Source organism: Balaenoptera acutorostrata, chromosome 16 (genome assembly GCF_949987535.1).
Source record: "Balaenoptera acutorostrata chromosome 16, mBalAcu1.1, whole genome shotgun sequence".
NCBI classification, from domain to species: Eukaryota; Metazoa; Chordata; class Mammalia; order Artiodactyla; family Balaenopteridae; genus Balaenoptera; species Balaenoptera acutorostrata.
Genome location: NC_080079.1, coordinates 70809568 through 70824705, shown reverse-complemented (window position 1 = coordinate 70824705; position 15138 = coordinate 70809568). Strand labels below are relative to the sequence as shown.

Here is a 15138-nt window from a genome sequence, read left to right as displayed (position 1 = left end):
CTCCCAACACAGCATGCGCCGGAATGGGCGCCCCCAGCCGCACTGGCTGGACATGCGGCCAGAAGTTGGCCCTGTTAGGCAGCCACACGCCAGCCGCTCTCGGGGTGGCTGTCCCAGACCCAGACTCCACCGCAGGCCCGGGTGACAGCCGTGAGGCACGCGAAGCCCTCGTCCTGCACTTGACCACCTCCGCCAGCGCCCATCCGCGCCACAGCCACCTGTCTGCCTGTGTGTCTCTCCACAGCTCCCTCCGGAAAAAGCCCACCCTCCGCTGTTTCGCCATGGCTGGGTGCGGGAGCGAGGTCGTGGGCCGGGTCCGGTTTTCCGAGCCGGCCGGCCACCATGCGCTGGGAACAGTGCTCAGTGGGTGGCGTGGGGGCAAGGGTGGCCTTGCTGGGTCCAATGGGCCGTGCCACATCAATGGTGGCTCCCAGTGGCTTTGGGCTACCTTCCCTCAGGCAGGAGTTCCGGCCCAGCCGCGGCTGGACTGCACCTACTACTGTGTGGGTGGACAGGGTTGGGAATGCCCAAGGGACCGTGGACCACGGGCCCTTAAGCCTTCGGAGCCACGTCTTTGTGAGCGTCGAGCGGGATCTGGGGCGGTTCGCCAAGCGCCTATGTGCCTGGATGTTCCCGCCAGAACTGAGCTGCGAGGTCGTCCAAGACTCCACCAACCCCGGTCCCTGAGGCGTGCTGTCGCCAGCCTGGGTGGGCCGCAGGGCCTTGCTGCAGAGGGCTGGTCGCCGGACTGGCGGTAATTCGCCAGCACCAGCTAAGCTGAGCCTCAAGAGGCACCCCGTGGCCCCCGCTTCCTTCTACAGCCATACCTCCCTAAGCCCACCTCAACTCGTCTGATCTCGGAAGCTAAGCAGGGTCGGCTCTGTTTACTACCTGGATGGGAGACCACCTGGGAATACTAGATGCTGTAGTATTTTTTGCCTCCCGATCTGCCTTTTCTTGTAGTCGCCGGTGCTCGAGGCTTCCTCTGCTCCCACCGGGCACGGCTGCAGGCCTCATCTACTCAAGCCTCTCCCAACACAGCGTGCGCTGGAGGGGGCCCAGCCCGCCCGTCTGGCTGGACATGCCGCCAGAAGGAGGCCCTGGAAGGCAGCCACACCCCACCCTCTCCCGGGGTGGCCGGCCCGCACCCAGACTCCGCCGCAGGCCCGGGTGTAGATTGTGAGGCCCGCGAGCCCCTCGACCTGCCCCTGGCCGACCCGACCAGCGCCCATGCGCGCCGCAGCCACCTGTCTGCCCGTGTGTCTCTCCACAGCTCCCTCCAGAAAAAGCCCAGCCTCCACCGTTTCACCATGGCAGGGGGCGGGAGTGGGGTCGTGGGCCAGACTGGTTCTCTGGGCCGGCCGGTCACCAGGCGTAGGGAACTTTGCTCGGCAGTTGTCGTGGGGGAAAGGGTGGCCTTGTTGTGTTTAAGGGGTCGTGCCGACTCAAGGGTGGCTCCCAGTGGCTTCAGACCAACTGCCGTCGGGCAGGAGGGCCGGCCCGGCCACGGCCATGCTTCGCCTAGAACTGTGTGGGCAGACAGGGTGGCCAATGCCCAAGGGACCGCGGGCCACGGGCCTTTAAGACCCCGGGGCCACGTCGTTGTGAGCGTCAAGCGGGATCTGGGACGGAGGGCCAAGCGCCTATGGGCCTGGAGGGTCCCGCCTGACCTGAGCAGCGAGGTCACCCACGAGTCTGCCAACCCCGGGTCCCCGAGGAGTCCTGTCACCTGCCTTGGCGGCGGCTGTGCCGTGCTGGAGAGGGTTGGCTACCGGGCTGTCGGCAAGCCCCAGCACCAGCGAAGCTGAGCCTCAAGAGGCACCCCGTGGCCCCTGCTGCCTTCTACGGCCTTACCACCCTAAACGCAACTCATCTCGTCTGGTCTTGGAAGCTAAGCAGGGTCGGCTCTGTTTACTACCTGGATGGGAGACCACCTGGGAATACTAGATGCTGTAGTATTTTTTGCCTCCCGATCTGCCTTTTCTTGTAGTCGCCGGTGCTCGAGGCTTCCTCTGCTCCTGCCGGGCACAACTTCAGGCCTCATCTACTCAAGCCTCTCCCAACACATCGTGCGCTGGAGGGGGCCTAGCCTGCCCGTCTGGCTGGACATGCCGCCAGAAGGAGGCCCTGGAAGGCAGCCACACCCCACCCTCTCCCGGGGTGGCCGGCCCAGACCCAGAGTCCGCTGTAGGCCCGGGTGAAGATCGTGAGGCCCGCGAGGCCCTGGTCCTGCCCCTGGCCGACCCCAGCAGCGCCCATCCGCGCCGCAGCCACCTGTCTGCCCGTGTGTCTCTCCACAGCTCCCTCCAGAAAAAGCCCAGCCTCCACCGTTTCACCATGGCAGGGGGCGGGAGTGGGGTCGTGGGCCGTGACCAGTTCTCCAGGTCAGCTGACCTCCAGTACCCGGAATGGTGCGTGGATTTTGGCGTGGGTGCAAGGGTGGCTTTGCTGGGGCTAAGGGGCCGTGGCGGCCCAATGGTGGCTCCCACTGGCTTTGGGCCCACTGCCGTCAGGCAGGAGGGCCGGCCCGGCCTTGGCCGGGCTGCGCCTAGCACTGCGTGGGTGGACACAGTGGGGAATGCCAAAAGGACAGCAGGCCACTGGCCCTCCAGCCTCAGAGGCCACGTCCTTGTGAGCATCGAGTGGGATCTGGGGCGGAGCCTCAAGCGCCTACGGGTCTGGAGGTTCCCGCAAGAACTGGGCTGCAAGGTCGCCCAAGACTCTGCCACCTCCGTGTCCCCGAGGCCTCCTGTCGCCTGCCTGGGCAGGCAGCAGGGCCGTGCAGGAGAGGGCTGGCCACCGGCCTGGCGATAAGTCACCAGCACCAACGAAGCTGAGCCTCATGAGGCACCACGTGGCCCCCACTGCCTTCTATGGCCATACAACCCTGAGCGCATCCCATCTCATCTGATCTCACAAGCTAAGCAGGATCAGGCCTGGTTAATACTTGGATGGGAGACTACATGGGAATACCGGGTGCTGTAGGCTTTTTTCCCTCCCACACCACCTTCTCCTTTAGTCGCCCGTGGCCGAGGCCGGCTCCTCCCCTGCCGGGCACCGCCGCAGGCCTCACCTCCTCAGGCCCTTCCCAACACAGCATGCGCCGGAATGGGCGCCCCCAGCCGCACTGGCTGGACATGCGGCCAGAAGTCGGCCCTGTTAGGCAGCCACACGCCAGCCGCTCTCGGGGTGGCTGTCCCAGACCCAGACTCCACCGCAGGCCCGGGTGACAGCCGTGAGGCACGCGAAGCCCTCGTCCTGCACTTGACCACCTCCGCCAGCGCCCATCCGCGCCACAGCCACCTGTCTGCCTGTGTGTCTCTCCACAGCTCCCTCCGGAAAAAGCCCACCCTCCGCTGTTTCGCCATGGCTGGGTGCGGGAGCGAGGTCGTGGGCCGGGTCCGGTTTTCCGAGCCGGCCGGCCACCATGCGCTGGGAACAGTGCTCAGTGGGTGGCGTGGGGGCAAGGGTGGCCTTGCTGGGTCCAATGGGCCGTGCCACATCAATGGTGGCTCCCAGTGGCTTTGGGCTACCTTCCCTCAGGCAGGAGTTCCGGCCCAGCCGCGGCTGGACTGCACCTACTACTGTGTGGGTGGACAGGGTTGGGAATGCCCAAGGGACCGTGGACCACGGGCCCTTAAGCCTTCGGAGCCACGTCTTTGTGAGCGTCGAGCGGGATCTGGGGCGGTTCGCCAAGCGCCTATGTGCCTGGATGTTCCCGCCAGAACTGAGCTGCGAGGTCGTCCAAGACTCCACCAACCCCGGTCCCTGAGGCGTGCTGTCGCCAGCCTGGGTGGGCCGCAGGGCCTTGCTGCAGAGGGCTGGTCGCCGGACTGGCGGTAATTCGCCAGCACCAGCTAAGCTGAGCCTCAAGAGGCACCCCGTGGCCCCCGCTGCCTTCTACAGCCATACCTCCCTAAGCCCACCTCAACTCGTCTGATCTCGGAAGCTAAGCAGGGTCGGCTCTGTTTACTACCTGGATGGGAGACCACCTGGGAATACTAGATGCTGTAGTATTTTTTGCCTCCCGATCTGCCTTTTCTTGTAGTCGCCGGTGCTCGAGGCTTCCTCTGCTCCCACCGGGCACGGCTGCAGGCCTCATCTACTCAAGCCTCTCCCAACACAGCGTGCGCTGGAGGGGGCCCAGCCCGCCCGTCTGGCTGGACATGCCGCCAGAAGGAGGCCCTGGAAGGCAGCCACACCCCACCCTCTCCCGGGGTGGCCGGCCCGCACCCAGACTCCGCCGCAGGCCCGGGTGTAGATTGTGAGGCCCGCGAGCCCCTCGACCTGCCCCTGGCCGACCCGACCAGCGCCCATGCGCGCCGCAGCCACCTGTCTGCCCGTGTGTCTCTCCACAGCTCCCTCCAGAAAAAGCCCAGCCTCCACCGTTTCACCATGGCAGGGGGCGGGAGTGGGGTCGTGGGCCAGACTGGTTCTCTGGGCCGGCCGGTCACCAGGCGTAAGGAACTTTGCTCGGCAGTTGTCGTGGGGGAAAGGGTGGCCTTGTTGGGTTTAAGGGGTCGTGCCGACTCAAGGGTGGCTCCCAGTGGCTTCAGACCAACTGCCGTCGGGCAGGAGGGCCGGCCCGGCCACGGCCATGCTTCGCCTAGAACTGTGTGGGCAGACAGGGTGGCCAATGCCCAAGGGACCGCGGGCCACGGGCCTTTAAGACCCCGGGGCCACGTCGTTGTGAGCGTCAAGCGGGATCTGGGACGGAGGGCCAAGCGCCTATGGGCCTGGAGGGTCCCGCCTGACCTGAGCAGCGAGGTCACCCACGAGTCTGCCAACCCCGGGTCCCCGAGGAGTCCTGTCACCTGCCTTGGCGGCGGCTGTGCCGTGCTGGAGAGGGTTGGCTACCGGGCTGTCGGCAAGCCCCAGCACCAGCGAAGCTGAGCCTCAAGAGGCACCCCGTGGCCCCTGCTGCCTTCTACGGCCTTACCACCCTAAACGCAACTCATCTCGTCTGGTCTTGGAAGCTAAGCAGGGTCGGCTCTGTTTACTACCTGGATGGGAGACCACCTGGGAATACTAGATGCTGTAGTATTTTTTGCCTCCCGATCTGCCTTTTCTTGTAGTCGCCGGTGCTCGAGGCTTCCTCTGCTCCTGCCGGGCACAACTCCAGGCCTCATCTACTCAAGCCTCTCCCAACACATCGTGCGCTGGAGGGGGCCCAGCCCGCCCGTCTGGCTGGACATGCCGCCAGAAGGAGGCCCTGGAAGGCAGCCACACCCCACCCTCTCCCGGGGTGGCCGGCCCAGACCCAGAGTCCGCTGTAGGCCCGGGTGAAGATCGTGAGGCCCGCGAGGCCCTGGTCCTGCCCCTGGCCGACCCCAGCAGCGCCCATCCGCGCCGCAGCCACCTGTCTGCCCGTGTGTCTCTCCACAGCTCCCTCCAGAAAAAGCCCAGCCTCCACCGTTTCACCATGGCAGGGGGCGGGAGTCGGGTCGTGGGCCAGACTGGTTCTCTGGGCCGGCCGGTCACCAGGCGTAGGGAACTTTGCTCGGCAGTTGTCGTGGGGGAAAGGGTGGCCTTGTTGGGTTTAAGGGGTCGTGCCGACTCAAGGGTGGCTCCCAGTGGCTTCAGACCAACTGCCGTCGGGCAGGAGGGCCGGCCCGGCCACGGCCATGCTTCGCCTAGAACTGTGTGGGCAGACAGGGTGGCCAATGCCCAAGGGACCGCGGGCCACGGGCCTTTAAGACCCCGGGGCCACGTCGTTGTGAGCGTCAAGCGGGATCTGGGACGGAGGGCCAAGCGCCTATGGGCCTGGAGGGTCCCGCCTGACCTGAGCAGCGAGGTCACCCACGAGTCTGCCAACCCCGGGTCCCCGAGGAGTCCTGTCACCTGCCTTGGCGGCGGCTGTGCCGTGCTGGAGAGGGTTGGCTACCGGGCTGTCGGCAAGCCCCAGCACCAGCGAAGCTGAGCCTCAAGAGGCACCCCGTGGCCCCTGCTGCCTTCTACGGCCTTACCACCCTAAACGCAACTCATCTCGTCTGGTCTTGGAAGCTAAGCAGGGTCGGCTCTGTTTACTACCTGGATGGGAGACCACCTGGGAATACTAGATGCTGTAGTATTTTTTGCCTCCCGATCTGCCTTTTCTTGTAGTCGCCGGTGCTCGAGGCTTCCTCTGCTCCTGCCGGGCACAACTCCAGGCCTCATCTACTCAAGCCTCTCCCAACACATCGTGCGCTGGAGGGGGCCCAGCCCGCCCGTCTGGCTGGACATGCCGCCAGAAGGAGGCCCTGGAAGGCAGCCACACCCCACCCTCTCCCGGGGTGGCCGGCCCAGACCCAGAGTCCGCTGTAGGCCCGGGTGAAGATCGTGAGGCCCGCGAGGCCCTGGTCCTGCCCCTGGCCGACCCCAGCAGCGCCCATCCGCGCCGCAGCCACCTGTCTGCCCGTGTGTCTCTCCACAGCTCCCTCCAGAAAAAGCCCAGCCTCCACCGTTTCACCATGGCAGGGGGCGGGAGTGGGGTCGTGGGCCGTGACCAGTTCTCCAGGTCAGCTGACCTCCAGTACCCGGAATGGTGCGTGGATTTTGGCGTGGGTGCAAGGGTGGCTTTGCTGGGGCTAAGGGGCCGTGGCGGCCCAATGGTGGCTCCCACTGGCTTTGGGCCCACTGCCGTCAGGCAGGAGGGCCGGCCCGGCCTTGGCCGGGCTGCGCCTAGCACTGCGTGGGTGGACACAGTGGGGAATGCCAAAAGGACAGCAGGCCACTGGCCCTCCAGCCTCAGAGGCCACGTCCTTGTGAGCATCGAGTGGGATCTGGGGCGGAGCCTCAAGCGCCTACGGGTCTAGAGGTTCCCGCAAGAACTGGGCTGCAAGGTCGCCCAAGACTCTGCCACCTCCGTGTCCCCGAGGCCTCCTGTCGCCTGCCTGGGCAGGCAGCAGGGCCGTGCAGGAGAGGGCTGGCCACCGGCCTGGCGATAAGTCACCAGCACCAACGAAGCTGAGCCTCATGAGGCACCACGTGGCCCCCGCTGCCTTCTATGGCCATACAACCCTGAGCGCATCCCATCTCATCTGATCTCACAAGCTAAGCAGGATCAGGCCTGGTTAATACTTGGATGGGAGACTACATGGGAATACCGGGTGCTGTAGGCTTTTTTCCCTCCCACACCACCTTCTCCTTTAGTCGCCCGTGGCCGAGGCCGGCTCCTCCCCTGCCGGGCACCGCCGCAGGCCTCACCTCCTCAGGCCCCTCCCAACACAGCATGCGCCGGAATGGGCGCCCCCAGCCGCACTGGCTGGACATGCGGCCAGAAGTCGGCCCTGTTAGGCAGCCACACGCCAGCCGCTCTCGGGGTGGCTGTCCCAGACCCAGACTCCACCGCAGGCCCGGGTGACAGCCGTGAGGCACGCGAAGCCCTCGTCCTGCACTTGACCACCTCCGCCAGCGCCCATCCGCGCCACAGCCACCTGTCTGCCTGTGTGTCTCTCCACAGCTCCCTCCGGAAAAAGCCCACCCTCCGCTGTTTCGCCATGGCTGGGTGCGGGAGCGAGGTCGTGGGCCGGGTCCGGTTTTCCGAGCCGGCCGGCCACCATGCGCTGGGAACAGTGCTCAGTGGGTGGCGTGGGGGCAAGGGTGGCCTTGCTGGGTCCAATGGGCCGTGCCACATCAATGGTGGCTCCCAGTGGCTTTGGGCTACCTTCCCTCAGGCAGGAGTTCCGGCCCAGCCGCGGCTGGACTGCACCTACTACTGTGTGGGTGGACAGGGTTGGGAATGCCCAAGGGACCGTGGACCACGGGCCCTTAAGCCTTCGGAGCCACGTCTTTGTGAGCGTCGAGCGGGATCTGGGGCGGTTCGCCAAGCGCCTATGTGCCTGGATGTTCCCGCCAGAACTGAGCTGCGAGGTCGTCCAAGACTCCACCAACCCCGGTCCCTGAGGCGTGCTGTCGCCAGCCTGGGTGGGCCGCAGGGCCTTGCTGCAGAGGGCTGGTCGCCGGACTGGCGGTAATTCGCCAGCACCAGCTAAGCTGAGCCTCAAGAGGCACCCCGTGGCCCCCGCTTCCTTCTACAGCCATACCTCCCTAAGCCCACCTCAACTCGTCTGATCTCGGAAGCTAAGCAGGGTCGGCTCTGTTTACTACCTGGATGGGAGACCACCTGGGAATACTAGATGCTGTAGTATTTTTTGCCTCCCGATCTGCCTTTTCTTGTAGTCGCCGGTGCTCGAGGCTTCCTCTGCTCCCACCGGGCATGGCTGCAGGCCTCATCTACTCAAGCCTCTCCCAACACAGCATGCGCTGGAGGGGGCCCAGCCCGCCCGTCTGGCTGGACATGCCGCCAGAAGGAGGCCCTGGAAGGCAGCCACACCCCACCCTCTCCTGGGGTGTCCGGCCTGGACTCAGACTCCGCCGCAGGCCCGGGTGAAAATTGTGAGGCCCGTGAGGCCCTGTACCTGCCCCTGGCCGACCCCACCAGCGCCCAACCGCGCCGCAGCCACCTGTCTGCCCGTGTGTCTCTCCACAGCTCCCTCCAGAAAAAGCCCAGCCTCCACCGTTTCACCATGGCAGGGGGCGGGAGTGGGGTCGTGGGCCAGACTGGTTCTCTGGGCCGGCCGGTCACCAGGCGTAGGGAACTTTGCTCGGCAGTTGTCGTGGGGGAAAGGGTGGCCTTGTTGGGTTTAAGGGGTCGTGCCGACTCAAGGGTGGCTCCCAGTGGCTTCAGACCAACTGCCGTCGGGCAGGAGGGCCGGCCCGGCCACGGCCATGCTTCGCCTAGAACTGTGTGGGCAGACAGGGTGGCCAATGCCCAAGGGACCGCGGGCCACGGGCCTTTAAGACCCCGGGGCCACGTCGTTGTGAGCGTCAAGCGGGATCTGGGACGGAGGGCCAAGCGCCTATGGGCCTGGAGGGTCCCGCCTGACCTGAGCAGCGAGGTCACCCACGAGTCTGCCAACCCCGGGTCCCCGAGGAGTCCTGTCACCTGCCTTGGCGGCGGCTGTGCCGTGCTGGAGAGGGTTGGCTACCGGGCTGTCGGCAAGCCCCAGCACCAGCGAAGCTGAGCCTCAAGAGGCACCCCGTGGCCCCTGCTGCCTTCTACGGCCTTACCACCCTAAACGCAACTCATCTCGTCTGGTCTTGGAAGCTAAGCAGGGTCGGCTCTGTTTACTACCTGGATGGGAGACCACCTGGGAATACTAGATGCTGTAGTATTTTTTGCCTCCCGATCTGCCTTTTCTTGTAGTCGCCGGTGCTCGAGGCTTCCTCTGCTCCTGCCGGGCACAACTTCAGGCCTCATCTACTCAAGCCTCTCCCAACACATCGTGCGCTGGAGGGGGCCCAGCCCGCCCGTCTGGCTGGACATGCCGCCAGAAGGAGGCCCTGGAAGGCAGCCACACCCCACCCTCTCCCGGGGTGGCCGGCCCAGACCCAGAGTCCGCTGTAGGCCCGGGTGAAGATCGTGAGGCCCGCGAGGCCCTGGTCCTGCCCCTGGCCGACCCCAGCAGCGCCCATCCGCGCCGCAGCCACCTGTCTGCCCGTGTGTCTCTCCACAGCTCCCTCCAGAAAAAGCCCAGCCTCCACCGTTTCACCATGGCAGGGGGCGGGAGTGGGGTCGTGGGCCGTGACCAGTTCTCCAGGTCAGCTGACCTCCAGTACCCGGAATGGTGCGTGGATTTTGGCGTGGGTGCAAGGGTGGCTTTGCTGGGGCTAAGGGGCCGTGGCGGCCCAATGGTGGCTCCCACTGGCTTTGGGCCCACTGCCGTCAGGCAGGAGGGCCGGCCCGGCCTTGGCCGGGCTGCGCCTAGCACTGCGTGGGTGGACACAGTGGGGAATGCCAAAAGGACAGCAGGCCACTGGCCCTCCAGCCTCAGAGGCCACGTCCTTGTGAGCATCGAGTGGGATCTGGGGCGGAGCCTCAAGCGCCTACGGGTCTGGAGGTTCCCGCAAGAACTGGGCTGCAAGGTCGCCCAAGACTCTGCCACCTCCATGTCCCCGAGGCCTCCTGTCGCCTGCCTGGGCAGGCAGCAGGGCCGTGCAGGAGAGGGCTGGCCACCGGCCTGGCGATAAGTCACCAGCACCAACGAAGCTGAGCCTCATGAGGCACCACGTGGCCCCCGCTGCCTTCTATGGCCATACAACCCTGAGCGCATCCCATCTCATCTGATCTCACAAGCTAAGCAGGATCAGGCCTGGTTAATACTTGGATGGGAGACTACATGGGAATACCGGGTGCTGTAGGCTTTTTTCCCTCCCACACCACCTTCTCCTGTAGTCGCCCGTGGCCGAGGCCGGCTCCTCCCCTGCCGGGCACCGCCGCAGGCCTCACCTCCTCAGGCCCCTCCCAACACAGCGTGCGCCGGAATGGGCGCCCCCAGCCGCACTGGCTGGACATGCGGCCAGAAGTCGGCCCTGTTAGGCAGCCACACGCCAGCCGCTCTCGGGGTGGCTGGCCCAGACCCAGACTCCACCGCAGGCCCGGGTGACAGCCGTGAGGCACGCGAAGCCCTCGTCCTGCACCTGACCACCTCCGCCAGCGCCCATCCGCGCCGCAGCCACCTGTCTGCCTATGTGTCTCTCCACAGCTCCCTCCGGAAAAAGCCCACCCTCCGCTGTTTCGCCATGGCTGGGTGCGGGAGCGAGGTCGTGGGCCGGGTCCGGTTTTCCGAGCCGGCCGGCCACCATGCGCTGGGAACAGTGCTCAGTGGGTGGCGTGGGGGCAAGGGTGGCCTTGCTGGGTCCAATGGGCCGTGCCACATCAATGGTGGCTCCCAGTGGCTTTGGGCTACCTTCCCTCAGGCAGGAGTTCCGGCCCAGCCGCGGCTGGACTGCACCTACTACTGTGTGGGTGGACAGGGTTGGGAATGCCCAAGGGACCGTGGACCACGGGCCCTTAAGCCTTCGGAGCCACGTCTTTGTGAGCGTCGAGCGGGATCTGGGGCGGTTCGCCAAGCGCCTATGTGCCTGGATGTTCCCGCCAGAACTGAGCTGCGAGGTCGTCCAAGACTCCACCAACCCCGGTCCCTGAGGCGTGCTGTCGCCAGCCTGGGTGGGCCGCAGGGCCTTGCTGCAGAGGGCTGGTCGCCGGACTGGCGGTAATTGGCCAGCACCAGCTAAGCTGAGCCTCAAGAGGCACCCCGTGGCCCCCGCTGCCTTCTACAGCCATACCACCCTAAGCGCACCTCAACTCGTCTGATCTCCGAAGCTAAGCAGGGTCGGCTCTGTTTACTACCTGGATGGGAGACCACCTGGGAATACTAGATGCTGTAGTATTTTTTGCCTCCCGATCTGCCTTTTCTTGTAGTCGCCGGTGCTCGAGGCTTCCTCTGCTCCCACCGGGCATGGCTGCAGGCCTCATCTACTCAAGCCTCTCCCAACACAGCATGCGCTGGAGGGGGCCCAGCCCGCCCGTCTGGCTGGACATGCCGCCAGAAGGAGGCCCTGGAAGGCAGCCACACCCCACCCTCTCCTGGGGTGTCCGGCCTGGACTCAGACTCCGCCGCAGGCCCGGGTGAAAATTGTGAGGCCCGTGAGGCCCTGTACCTGCCCCTGGCCGACCCCACCAGCGCCCAACCGCGCCGCAGCCACCTGTCTGCCCGTGTGTCTCTCCACAGCTCCCTCCAGAAAAAGCCCAGCCTCCACCGTTTCACCATGGCAGGGGGCGGGAGTGGGGTCGTGGGCCAGACTGGTTCTCTGGGCCGGCCGGTCACCAGGCGTAGGGAACTTTGCTCGGCAGTTGTCGTGGGGGAAAGGGTGGCCTTGTTGGGTTTAAGTGGTCGTGCCGACTCAAGGGTGGCTCCCAGTGGCTTCAGACCAACTGCCGTCGGGCAGGAGGGCCGGCCCGGCCACGGCCATGCTTCGCCTAGAACTGTGTGGGCAGACAGGGTGGCCAATGCCCAAGGGACCGCGGGCCACGGGCCTTTAAGACCCCGGGGCCACGTCGTTGTGAGCGTCAAGCGGGATCTGGGACGGAGGGCCAAGCGCCTATGGGCCTGGAGGGTCCCGCCTGACCTGAGCAGCGAGGTCACCCACGAGTCTGCCAACCCCGGGTCCCCGAGGAGTCCTGTCACCTGCCTTGGCGGCGGCTGTGCCGTGCTGGAGAGGGTTGGCTACCGGGCTGTCGGCAAGCCCCAGCACCAGCGAAGCTGAGCCTCAAGAGGCACCCCGTGGCCCCTGCTGCCTTCTACGGCCTTACCACCCTAAACGCAACTCATCTCGTCTGGTCTTGGAAGCTAAGCAGGGTCGGCTCTGTTTACTACCTGGATGGGAGACCACCTGGGAATACTAGATGCTGTAGTATTTTTTGCCTCCCGATCTGCCTTTTCTTGTAGTCGCCGGTGCTCGAGGCTTCCTCTGCTCCTGCCGGGCACAACTTCAGGCCTCATCTACTCAAGCCTCTCCCAACACATCGTGCGCTGGAGGGGGCCCAGCCCGCCCGTCTGGCTGGACATGCCGCCAGAAGGAGGCCCTGGAAGGCAGCCACACCCCACCCTCTCCCGGGGTGGCCGGCCCAGACCCAGAGTCCGCTGTAGGCCCGGGTGAAGATCGTGAGGCCCGCGAGGCCCTGGTCCTGCCCCTGGCCGACCCCAGCAGCGCCCATCCGCGCCGCAGCCACCTGTCTGCCCGTGTGTCTCTCCACAGCTCCCTCCAGAAAAAGCCCAGCCTCCACCGTTTCACCATGGCAGGGGGCGGGAGTGGGGTCGTGGGCCGTGACCAGTTCTCCAGGTCAGCTGACCTCCAGTACCCGGAATGGTGCGTGGATTTTGGCGTGGGTGCAAGGGTGGCTTTGCTGGGGCTAAGGGGCCGTGGCGGCCCAATGGTGGCTCCCACTGGCTTTGGGCCCACTGCCGTCAGGCAGGAGGGCCGGCCCGGCCTTGGCCGGGCTGCGCCTAGCACTGCGTGGGTGGACACAGTGGGGAATGCCAAAAGGACAGCAGGCCACTGGCCCTCCAGCCTCAGAGGCCACGTCCTTGTGAGCATCGAGTGGGATCTGGGGCGGAGCCTCAAGCGCCTACGGGTCTGGAGGTTCCCGCAAGAACTGGGCTGCAAGGTCGCCCAAGACTCTGCCACCTCCGTGTCCCCGAGGCCTCCTGTCGCCTGCCTGGGCAGGCAGCAGGGCCGTGCAGGAGAGGGCTGGCCACCGGCCTGGCGATAAGTCACCAGCACCAACGAAGCTGAGCCTCATGAGGCACCACGTGGCCCCCGCTGCCTTCTATGGCCATACAACCCTGAGCGCATCCCATCTCATCTGATCTCACAAGCTAAGCAGGATCAGGCCTGGTTAATACTTGGATGGGAGACTACATGGGAATACCGGGTGCTGTAGGCTTTTTTCCCTCCCACACCACCTTCTCCTGTAGTCGCCCGTGGCCGAGGCCGGCTCCTCCCCTGCCGGGCACCGCCGCAGGCCTCACCTCCTCAGGCCCCTCCCAACACAGCGTGCGCCGGAATGGGCGCCCCCAGCCGCACTGGCTGGACATGCGGCCAGAAGTCGGCCCTGTTAGGCAGCCACACGCCAGCCGCTCTCGGGGTGGCTGGCCCAGACCCAGACTCCACCGCAGGCCCGGGTGACAGCCGTGAGGCACGCGAAGCCCTCGTCCTGCACCTGACCACCTCCGCCAGCGCCCATCCGCGCCGCAGCCACCTGTCTGCCTATGTGTCTCTCCACAGCTCCCTCCGGAAAAAGCCCACCCTCCGCTGTTTCGCCATGGCTGGGTGCGGGAGCGAGGTCGTGGGCCGGGTCCGGTTTTCCGAGCCGGCCGGCCACCATGCGCTGGGAACAGTGCTCAGTGGGTGGCGTGGGGGCAAGGGTGGCCTTGCTGGGTCCAATGGGCCGTGCCACATCAATGGTGGCTCCCAGTGGCTTTGGGCTACCTTCCCTCAGGCAGGAGTTCCGGCCCAGCCGCGGCTGGACTGCACCTACTACTGTGTGGGTGGACAGGGTTGGGAATGCCCAAGGGACCGTGGACCACGGGCCCTTAAGCCTTCGGAGCCACGTCTTTGTGAGCGTCGAGCGGGATCTGGGGCGGTTCGCCAAGCGCCTATGTGCCTGGATGTTCCCGCCAGAACTGAGCTGCGAGGTCGTCCAAGACTCCACCAACCCCGGTCCCTGAGGCGTGCTGTCGCCAGCCTGGGTGGGCCGCAGGGCCTTGCTGCAGAGGGCTGGTCGCCGGACTGGCGGTAATTGGCCAGCACCAGCTAAGCTGAGCCTCAAGAGGCACCCCGTGGCCCCCGCTGCCTTCTACAGCCATACCACCCTAAGCGCACCTCAACTCGTCTGATCTCCGAAGCTAAGCAGGGTCGGCTCTGTTTACTACCTGGATGGGAGACCACCTGGGAATACTAGATGCTGTAGTATTTTTTGCCTCCCGATCTGCCTTTTCTTGTAGTCGCCGGTGCTCGAGGCTTCCTCTGCTCCCACCGGGCATGGCTGCAGGCCTCATCTACTCAAGCCTCTCCCAACACAGCATGCGCTGGAGGGGGCCCAGCCCGCCCGTCTGGCTGGACATGCCGCCAGAAGGAGGCCCTGGAAGGCAGCCACACCCCACCCTCTCCTGGGGTGTCCGGCCTGGACTCAGACTCCGCCGCAGGCCCGGGTGAAAATTGTGAGGCCCGTGAGGCCCTGTACCTGCCCCTGGCCGACCCCACCAGCGCCCAACCGCGCCGCAGCCACCTGTCTGCCCGTGTGTCTCTCCACAGCTCCCTCCAGAAAAAGCCCAGCCTCCACCGTTTCACCATGGCAGGGGGCGGGAGTGGGGTCGTGGGCCAGACTGGTTCTCTGGGCCGGCCGGTCACCAGGCGTAGGGAACTTTGCTCGGCAGTTGTCGTGGGGGAAAGGGTGGCCTTGTTGGGTTTAAGTGGTCGTGCCGACTCAAGGGTGGCTCCCAGTGGCTTCAGACCAACTGCCGTCGGGCAGGAGGGCCGGCCCGGCCACGGCCATGCTTCGCCTAGAACTGTGTGGGCAGACAGGGTGGCCAATGCCCAAGGGACCGCGGGCCACGGGCCTTTAAGACCCCGGGGCCACGTCGTTGTGAGCGTCAAGCGGGATCTGGGACGGAGGGCCAAGCGCCTATGGGCCTGGAGGGTCCCGCCTGACCTGAGCAGCGAGGTCACCCACGAGTCTGCCAACCCCGGGTCCCCGAGGAGTCCTGTCACCTGCCTTGGCGGCGGCTGTGCCGTGCTGGAGAGGGTTGGCTA

The 15138-nt window shown here is 66.0% G+C and overlaps 14 pseudogenes; all 14 read left to right on the top strand.

The window, feature by feature from the left end:
• Positions 1–813: 813 nt before the first annotated feature.
• LOC130705270 (5S ribosomal RNA) lies at positions 814–932 on the top strand (annotated as a pseudogene).
• Positions 933–1840: 908 nt separating this feature from the next.
• Positions 1841–1959, top strand: LOC130705301 (5S ribosomal RNA; annotated as a pseudogene).
• A 910-nt stretch (positions 1960–2869) lies between these two features.
• LOC130705429 (5S ribosomal RNA) lies at positions 2870–2988 on the top strand (annotated as a pseudogene).
• Positions 2989–3898: 910 nt separating this feature from the next.
• LOC130705269 (5S ribosomal RNA) lies at positions 3899–4017 on the top strand (annotated as a pseudogene).
• Positions 4018–4925: 908 nt separating this feature from the next.
• On the top strand, positions 4926–5044 carry LOC130705300 (5S ribosomal RNA; annotated as a pseudogene).
• A 908-nt stretch (positions 5045–5952) lies between these two features.
• Positions 5953–6071, top strand: LOC130705299 (5S ribosomal RNA; annotated as a pseudogene).
• Positions 6072–6981: 910 nt separating this feature from the next.
• On the top strand, positions 6982–7100 carry LOC130705428 (5S ribosomal RNA; annotated as a pseudogene).
• Positions 7101–8010: 910 nt separating this feature from the next.
• On the top strand, positions 8011–8129 carry LOC130705268 (5S ribosomal RNA; annotated as a pseudogene).
• Positions 8130–9037: 908 nt separating this feature from the next.
• LOC130705297 (5S ribosomal RNA) lies at positions 9038–9156 on the top strand (annotated as a pseudogene).
• A 910-nt stretch (positions 9157–10066) lies between these two features.
• On the top strand, positions 10067–10185 carry LOC130705427 (5S ribosomal RNA; annotated as a pseudogene).
• Positions 10186–11095: 910 nt separating this feature from the next.
• LOC130705247 (5S ribosomal RNA) lies at positions 11096–11214 on the top strand (annotated as a pseudogene).
• A 908-nt stretch (positions 11215–12122) lies between these two features.
• On the top strand, positions 12123–12241 carry LOC130705296 (5S ribosomal RNA; annotated as a pseudogene).
• Positions 12242–13151: 910 nt separating this feature from the next.
• Positions 13152–13270, top strand: LOC130705426 (5S ribosomal RNA; annotated as a pseudogene).
• Positions 13271–14180: 910 nt separating this feature from the next.
• Positions 14181–14299, top strand: LOC130705246 (5S ribosomal RNA; annotated as a pseudogene).
• The last annotated feature ends 839 nt before the right edge of the window (positions 14300–15138 follow it).